Here is a 6,864-nt window from a genome sequence, read left to right as displayed (position 1 = left end):
CAATTACTTTCACTAAGGGGATCATGCCGTATTATATCCACTGGCTCATGTGACAACACTTAAGACTAACAGACTCTTAATATGCAACACGGGTAATGCATTGACTCCTCTCCCCCTCCCACTTCACTCAAGCTTGTCCCTAAGCCATCGTCGTGAAGGGGGGAACAGAGAGATCAATGCAAAATAATAAAACAAAATAATAAAACTTCTCACACTTAGACCAAGCAATGGGCTAAGTGGGAGAAGAAACACAGAAAACATAGGAAAACAAACATAACAACAGAAAACACAAACTTCTCACACTTAGACCACGCAGTGGGCTAAGTGGGAGAAGATATAACAAATATTAAACACATATATAACAGGTAAAAATAAAAAAAAAAACGAAAAGAACGACAAATAAAAGTTACTTGGTCAAGAGATGATTGATCACTTCTGGGGCTGGCTCCCTCGAGAGCCAGACTGGGGTGGGATTCCGGGTCGGGTCACTTTCACTTTCTTCTTAGCTGGCTGCTCCAGCTCTTCTTCCTCCTGTGTTGTTTGTTTAGGTACTGGCTTTCTCACGATAGACTTTGATTTTGGTGGGGCTGGAACTTGCACGGGAATGGTCGGGGAGATCAACTGGAGCGACTGCTGTGGTCGCTTGACGGAGGGACTGCTCTGAGTGGGCTGCCTGACTTCACTGCTGGACCCAGGAGTTGTCCTCGACTGGGTCAAGGGGAGCGTCTGCTGCATCCACTTCAACATTTTCATTGAAAGCTCCACCGCTTCCGTCATCCTATCATTCTGTTTGGCACACTTCACCGCCAAATCAGCAATATTTCCCCTCAGGGTCTGTACTTCCTCCCGATTTCCCATCAATTCCTTCCTTATCCCACCGAGCTCCTTTATCATTTCTCTCCTCATCATCTGCATCTCCTTTTTCACGTCCTGGACTTCCTTGCGCAGCTCTTCAACCTCTTCACTCGGCATGGCTTCCTCGGCTTCCTCCGGCTCTGCCTTCACCTTGTCTCCCAACGAATAGAAGAGAGTTTTGGTGCCTTGAGTCTGCAGCAACCCCTTGTTGAAGAAATAATCAACACTAAACACCTCTGGGGGTTCGCACATGACTACTAGCGGAGCGGCCTTGGCAATTCTCATGTCTATATTTCTCTGGAGGTAAGCGCCGATGAGGTGGCAGGTGTACATATGACGCCCCGGGTTGCTCGTCATTTGGTGGCACGCCTGCGCCAACCAGTATCCGAGGTGTACCTTAACACCCTTCGCCATGCACCATGTGAAGTAGAGATCGGTAGTAGTGAGAGCTGAATTTGCACTGCCCATCAAATTATAGCTGACAAATGTTTGAGCAAAACGGAGGACCCGGTCTTCGATGTGGGAGGCTTTGGAGTAGCTGGATTTAAACGCCCCTGATTTAGAGTGCGTGACCAGTTCCCATGCTGTCTGTACTTTGAAACCAGGCGTGTTCTTTGGCATCCCGACCATCCTGTCGTTCCATGCCCCCTCTTCATCTTCTGCCTGGGTGAACAACCCCATCCGCAAAGACCACTCCCTAATGCTCAACTCGTACTCCTGATTAAAAAGTCTGAATGTGATAGAATCCGCGTCCAGGTCAGTGGTATTCTTCAAACGAAAAGTGGAGAAGAACTCCCTTGCTAAATCCACTGGTACCCTCTCCTGGCTGTGCTGCAACAGCCACTCAAATCCTATTGCTCGGATATAGGCGCGGAATTCTTTGTCACATGCGATCATTTTGAGCTCCCTTGAGCTGTACTGCTTTCCTGACTTAGCCATCTTCCCGGCGCTACATCGTTCCTTATACACTGCGATCCTCTTCTGGTCGTCAAACTGCCTCATCTCCTCCAACAAGTCTTTAGTTAGCCAAACTACCGGACGTCCGGGAACAGGCTCTTCTTCCATTTCCTCAGAGTTATAGCTGGGCTCAGGGATGGGCTCGTCGTGCTCCTCGACAGAGGTTTCCTCGGTCACAGGGGAAAGGGTCTCCTCGACCTCCTGGACGGAGGGAGCTTTCCTGGACCGGGTGGATGTAGTCGCCGCGCCTTTCCTTTTCTTGCCTTTTCCTTGGCCAAGCGCGCCTCTGCCTCTGTTGCGTCAGGTATAAAGTCATCGACTTCATCAAGGAGGCTTCTCCTGGTGCGCCTCCTTTCTGCCCTCTCATCAACCTTGGGCTCACTTTCTTCCTGGTCATCAACCAGGTCCACGATCAGTTTCAGCCCTTCCTCGGGCTCCGGTACTTCCGTTGAATGTAGATCTGACTCCGCCAGAAAGCTTTTCTGGGGTTTCCCCCTCTCTAACCAACATTGGGGTTGCCCCCTCGATATAAATGGGGTTCTCCCCCCTGACATCTTCTGGGGTTGCTCCCTCTTCCACGAACTCAGTGGTCCCTTCAAACACAGGGGTACCATCCCCCTCAGAATAGGGGTTTCTCTCTCACCATAGGGGTTTCCCCCTTAGTAGTCTTTTCAAACATAGGGGTTTCCCCCTCACGAACTTCAACAGAAATAGGGGTTTCCCCCTCACACATTTCCCTACCCTCAAGATTAGGGCTCTCAGTTTCTTTCCCTTCTGTCTCCACCAAGGTCTCGTCATGAGTCGGTTCACCATCCTCCGACTGTTTGTGTAATGCCTCCTCTTCCTCCGCCTCTTGCGAAGCGGTTTCTGCATGCGGTGGTGTAGCGACTCGCGATCCTTCTTCAGAGAGATTCGCCGATTTCGCAGCCGAATCTGCCGGAATTGTCAGTGACGGTGCAGTCGGCGCAGACGGCATTAGACTGGCGGCGAATAGGGCATACACCTCCTTTGCTTTCTCTATACTTCCCACCTTCTGCGTCAACTCGGCCAACAAGGTTGGGTCATACTCAGTGCCCTTGGTAGAATCCATCGGTGTAGATCTGAAAAAAAAAATGAAAAGAACTGGGCGATTTTTGGTTAGGGTTTCGTCCGTTTTTAGAGAGAGAAAATGAATTAAGAGAGAAGGAAGAGCAAACAAAAATTTTGTCTAATTAGGAATGACTGGAGAGAGAAGGACGACGGTTGCTTTTCTGGTGAAAAGATGGTGCGGTTGCAGGCGTGATGTAAGCAACCGTACGTCTCCCATAATTATCGGCCAGAATTTGAAATTCGAAATATCTTTTCCCTCCTTGACTCCTTCCTTCAGATTCTCCTCCTGGCTAATTCCCTCGACCATGCCCTACAAAATAAAGAAAATGAAGGTTCCAGACCCCTAGGTCGAGGTTAGGGCATAAAATATCGGTTCCCCTTGGAGTCTGGTGCTTCGAAAATTTTTTTTTTTAAAAGAAAACAATTAAACTATTTACATCCGTGTTGTATTTCCGAGATTCCCTGGTTCAGTTTTGAATTTTCAAAATTATTAACTTACTCCTTGACCCAGGAATTCATCGGAAATTACCCCCGTCCTTTTAGGCAATAATAGGGAGTGTGTGTAGTGGAATCTCGTCCACAACACACAACTCGGAATTATCCCTATAGACTTTCACTCTATGACCGTTTACAAGGAAAGGAACAGAGTTTGGAGCACTTCCCTGGATCTCCACTGCTCCATTTGCTCGGATGCCAACGATGGTGTATGGGCCGATCCATTTAGACTTCAGTTTCCCTGGCATTAGCTTAAGCCGAGACTGAAAAAGGAGCACCTTCTGTCCCACATGAAGTTCCTTGACCCGGAGGTTTTTATCATGCCATAACTTCGTTCTTTCTTTGTACCACATGGCAGACTCAAACGACTCCAGCCGAAGTTCCTCCAACTCTTGCAATTGTAACTTCCTCTCTTCTTCGCAAGCTATCGGCTTCATGTTCATTTCTTTCACTGCCCAGTACGCCTTGTGTTCAATACCCACAGGTAAGTGACACATCTTACCAAACACAAGTCTGTAAGGTGACATTCCAATAGGTGTTTTAAAAGCAGTTCTGTAGGCCCACAATGCGTCCCCGAGTCTTTTGCTCCAGTCCTTCCTTGACGGATTAACTGTTTTCTCCAATATCGCCTTGATCTCGCGATTAGAAATCTCTGCCTGGCCATTAGACTGAGGATGGTAAGGAGTTGACACTCGATGGTGTACATCATATTTCTTCATCAAAGCCTCGATGGTGCGATTACAGAAATGTGTTCCTTGGTCTGAGATGATGGCTCTAGGAACTCCGTATCTATTGAAAATATTATCCTTGAGAAATTTCGCCACCTCCTTCGATTCGCAAGTTGTGGTGGCCTTAGCTTCTATCCACTTAGATACATAATCCACTGCAACCAATATGTAAGTATTCCCACAGGATGACGGAAACGGTCCCATAAAGTCCATTCCCCACACATCAAAAATTTCGCACACGATCACTGGGATCAGAGGCATCTCATCTCTCCTTGAAATCCCCCCTGTCTGCTGGCATCTCTCACAACACTGGCAGAACTCAAAAGCATCCTTATTCAATGTTGGCCAATAAAATCCGCTGTCTAGAACCTTCCTCGCTGTTTTCCTTGGCCCAAAGTGGCCTCCACATGCTAACGTGTGGCAATGATTTAACACATCTCTTTGTTCCCATTCGGGAATGCAGCGCCTAATCACTTGATCTGAGCACATTTTCCACAGGTAAGGATCATCCCAAAAATAAAATTTGGATTCGCTTCTAATCTTCATCCTCTGGGCCCGGGAAACTTCTTCTGAAATTGGCATCTCTCCCGTGACCAAGTAGTTGGCTAGATCAGCAAACCACGGTTCTGCATTCAGCGTGCGCTTCCCCTTATCCGATTCCCCTAGACCGGTCAAGGCCAAAACTGCTTCCCAGTCAGGTGGTCTAGGAAATTTCTCCAAAAGGTACAAATGTTCCTCGGGAAAGGCATCGAGTATGGCCTCTTCTGTTTCTCCTTGGAAGATTCTGCTCAAATGATCTGCTACCCTATTCTCCGTTCCTCTTTTATCTCGTACTTCCCAATCAAACTCCTGTAAAAGTAACACCCAACGGATTAACCTTGGCTTCGACTCCTTCTTAGCCAGTAAGTACTTTATCGCTGCGTGATCTGTGAAGACTATAACCCTTGACCCAAGAAGGTAGGGTCGGAATTTTTCAAAGGAATACACGATGGCTAACATTTCCTTCTCCGTGGTGTCATAATTCTTCTGAGCTTGATTTAGTGTTTTGGAAGCATAGAAAATCACATAGCTTTTTCCATCAATTTTTTGTCCTAAGACGGCTCCCACAGCGAAATCGCTTGCATCACACATTATCTCGAAAGGATGGTTCCAGTCTGGTGCCCTGATTATTGGTGCTGATACTAACCTGTCCTTAAGCAGCTGGAACGCCCTCTCGCATCCTTCGTCAAAGACGAATTCCACATCATTTTGTAACAACCGAGTGAGTGGTTGAGCGATTTTTGCAAAATCCTTTATGAACCTCCTATAGAACCCTGCATGGCCTAGGAATCCTCTTACCTCTTTTTGGTTCGTGGGGTATGGTAATTTTGATATCACATCCACCTTTGCCTTGTCTACCTGGATACCCCTCTCAGAAACCACGTGACCCAGGACAATGCCTTCAGTCACCATGAAGTGGCACTTCTCGAAGTTCAACACTAAATGCTTTTCCTGGCATCTCTGCAACACTAGATCAAGGCTGGCTAAACAAGTATCAAATGAGTTCCCATAAACGGTGAAATCGTCCATGAATATCTCAATGCATACTTCCAACAGATCCGAAAAAATGCTCATCATACATCGTTGAAAAGTCCCCGGTGCATTACACAATCCAAATGGCATTCTTCGGTATGCATATGTACCAAAAGGGCACGTGAATGTGGTCTTCTCTTGATCCTCTGGATTAACGTAGATTTGGAAATAGCCGCTGTATCCATCAAGGAAACAAAAATACTGTTTGCCTGCCAATCTCTCCAGCATCTGATCAATGAAAGGTAAAGGAAAATGATCCTTCTTTGTGGCTTCGTTCAACTTCCTGTAGTCGATGCACATCCTCCATCCTGTCACTAATCTGGTGGGTACCAATTCATTCTTCTCATTTTTGACAACTTGTATCCCAGACTTCTTTGGCACCATATGGACAGGGCTGACCCACTCACTGTCAGGAATGGAGTAAATGATTCCTAAAGCAAGCAACTTCAATACCTCCTTTAGGACCTCCTCTCGCATGTTCGGGTTCAGCTTCCGTTGTGCATCTCGATGAGCCTTTGCACTTTCTTCTAAACGGATGTGGTGCATGCAAAGATCCGGACTTATTCCCACCAAATCTGAGAGAGTCCATCCTATTGCCTTTTTGTTCCTTTTGATGACCTCCAACAACTCCTTCTCTTGTTCCTTGGTCAAGTTGCTGTTGACTATTACTGGAAATGTCTCGTCCTCCTCCAAGTAAGCGTACTTAAGGCCTGGTGGAAGTGTTTTCAGCTCTTTTTTCGTTCCATTCGTCTCCTGGGGCAAGGGATTTTTGTCTGAAATTTCCGGTAAAGTCTCTTTCCCATTCTCAACATCTAAAGGCCTTTTCATCCCCTCATCTATGCTAAAGGTATATTTTTCCCCATTATAGTCCAAGCAAATTGTTCCATCAAACACATCGATAATGGTCTTAGCCGTACGCAAAAATGGCCTCCCCAAAAGTACCCCACTAGACTCAGCAGACTCATTATCATTTATCTTGATCACGTAAAAATCAGCAGGATATAGAAACTAATGCACTTTGACTATAATATTTTCCAACACTCCTTCAGGGCAAATGCAAGTTCTATCTGCTAGCTGGATCACTACCTTGGTAGCAACCATTCTTACCCCAGTTAACTTCTTATAGATCGAAAGTGGCAAAACATTTATTGATGCCTAGATCACACAT

Source organism: Salvia hispanica, chromosome 5 (genome assembly GCF_023119035.1).
Source record: "Salvia hispanica cultivar TCC Black 2014 chromosome 5, UniMelb_Shisp_WGS_1.0, whole genome shotgun sequence".
Lineage (NCBI taxonomy): Eukaryota > Viridiplantae > Streptophyta > Magnoliopsida > Lamiales > Lamiaceae > Salvia > Salvia hispanica.
Note: the sequence above shows the minus strand (reverse complement) of the source record.